This window comes from Myxocyprinus asiaticus, chromosome 29 (genome assembly GCF_019703515.2).
Source record: "Myxocyprinus asiaticus isolate MX2 ecotype Aquarium Trade chromosome 29, UBuf_Myxa_2, whole genome shotgun sequence".
NCBI lineage: Eukaryota > Metazoa > Chordata > Actinopteri > Cypriniformes > Catostomidae > Myxocyprinus > Myxocyprinus asiaticus.
Window position 1 is genome coordinate 36,794,961 of NC_059372.1, and position 2,970 is coordinate 36,797,930.

A 2,970-nucleotide genomic window follows, 5' to 3' on the forward strand; every position below is an offset into this window, starting at 1 on the left:
GACATTGTTTACTTATTTGTTGATCTGTTATTGTCTGAAATATTTCGTTTGCCTAAGGGGTGCACAACACAACCAACAGAAATAAGACACATCACAACTAAATTAAGCCACAACGAAAAGCCACAGTACAACAGAAATAATACACAACATAACAAAATTAAACCACAACAAAATGGAAAAACCACAACACAAGGAAATAAGTCACAACACAACTAAATTATGCCCCAACACAATGGAAATAAGCACAACACAACAGAAAAACCACAACACAATGGAAATAAAACACAACACAACAAAATTAAGCCACAACAAAATGGAAAAACCACAACACAACAGAAATAAGACATAACACAGCAAAATTAAGCTACAACACAACAGAAAAACCACAACACAATGGAAATAAGACACAGCATGACAAAACGAAGCCACAACAAAATGGAAAAACCACAACATAAGGTAATAAGCCACAACATAACTAAATTATGCCCCAACACAATGGAAATAAGCCACAACACAACGAAATTAAGCACAACACAACAGAAAAACCAAAACACAACAGAAATAAGACATAACAAAGCAAAATTAAGCTACAACACAACAGAAAAACCACAACACAATGGAAATAAGACACAGCATGACAAAATGAAGCCACAACAAAACGGAAAAACCACAACATAAATAAGCCACAACAAAAAGGAAAAACCACACCACAACATAAATAAGCCACAACAAAAAGGAAAAGCCACAACACAACAGAAATAAGACATAACACAGCAAAATTAAGCTACAACACAACAGAAAAACCACAACACAATGGAAATAAGACACAGCATGACAAAATGAAGCCACAACAAAACGGAAAAACCACAACATAAGGTAATAAGCCACAACATAACTAAATTATGCCCCAACACAATGGAAATAAGCCACAACACAACGGAATTAAGCACAACACAACAGAAAAACCCCAACACAACAGAAATAAGACATAACACAGCAAAATTAAGCTACAACACAACAGAAAAACCACAACACAATGGAAATAAGACACAGCATGACAAAATGAAGCCATAACAAAATGGAAAAACCACAACATAAGGTAATAAGCCACAACACAACTAAATTATGCCCCAGCACAATGGAAATACCACAACACAATGAAATTAAGCCACAACAATGGAAAAACTACAACATAATGAAATTAAGCCACAACACAACAGAAAAACCACAACACAATTGAAATAAGCCACAACACAATGAAATTAAGCCACAACAATGGAAAAACCACAACATAACGAAAACAAGCTACAACATAAAGAAATTAAGCCACAACACGACACAATTAATAAGATACAACACAAAAAATGATCTGTTGCAAAACGCTGTACTTATTTGTCCTTAAAGGAATAGTTCACCCAAAAATTTAAATTTGCTGATAACTTACCCTCAGGCCATCCAATATTCTTTCTTCATCAGAACAGGATTTAAGATTTTTAGGAAAGTATCCCAGGTTTTTAGCTTCATCCAATGCAAGTGAATGGACAAAATATTTGACGGTCCAAAAAGTACACTTAGTCAGCATCAAAGTAATCCACATGATTACCACCCCTGGAGTGGTAGTCGTACCCTGCTAGGGAGGGTAGAGTCACATGGGGTAACCTCCTCGTGGTCACTATAATGTGGTTCGCTCTCAGTGGGGTGCGTGGTGAGTTGTGCGTGGATGACACGGAGAATAGCGTGAAGCTTCAACAAGCCATGTGATAAGATGCGTGGGTTGACGGTCTCAGATGCAGAGGCAACTGAGATCCGTCCACCGCCATCCGGATTGAGGTGAGTCACTACATCACCACGAGGACTTAACGGTTCCCCGGTAAACGCTCTCTTGTGATGCTTTGGCCAGGAAACCCTTGAAGTGATTTGCTGAGGGACGAGCAGCTCTCTGCCTCTTCTGAGCAGCCTGTCCCAAATCAGACTGCAACATGACCTCAAATACAGTGCTTCAAAAATATTTATTTTCTGTTAATTTCACTGTGCTGTGTCTTAATTTTGTTGTGTTGAGTAACACCTTATCCTTGAGTAATCATGCTAAATTGCTAATTTGGTACTAGAAAATCACTTGCCATTATATCAAACACAGTTGAAAGCTATTTGGTTCGTTAAATGAAGCTTAACATTGTGTTTGTGTTTGTTTTTGAGTTGCCACAGTATGCAATAGACTGACATGTCTTAAGATCAATATTAGGTCATGTACAACAGTAAAGAGAAGACTCAGGGGTGCAGGCCTTATGGGAAGAATTGCAAAGAAAAAGCCACTTTTGAAACAGAAAAACAAAAAGAAAAGGTTAGAGTGGGCAAAGAAACACAGACATTGGACAACAGATAACTGGAAAAGAGTGTTATGGATCTTAACCCCATTGAGAATTTGTGTGATCAGCTAGACTGTAAGGTGCGTGAGAAGTGCCCGACAAGACAGCCACATCTATGGCAAGTGCTACAGGAAGTGTGGGGTGAAATGTCACCTGAGTATCTGGACAAACTTACAGCTAGAATGCCAAGGATCTGCAAAGCTGTCATTGCTGCATGTGGAGGATTTTTTGATGAGAACTCTTTGAAGTAGTTTAAGTAGTTTTTTTTTTTTTTCAAATTGTAATAGTAATTTTTCACGTTATTAATGTCCTGACTATACTTTGTGATCAGCTGAATGCCACTTTGGTGAATAAAAGTACCAATTTCTTTCTTTCTTTCCATTCTGTGTGTGTATATATATATATATATATATATATATATATATATATATATATATATATATATATATATATATATATATATATATATAAATCAGCAAGAATATATATTTTTTTTCGGGAATGCCATTACTACATACATATTATTATTAAAATAATTTTATTTATTTGTAAAAACATCTTTAGCATTTCATAAAATGTTCTAAACTAAAACAATATGTGTTCA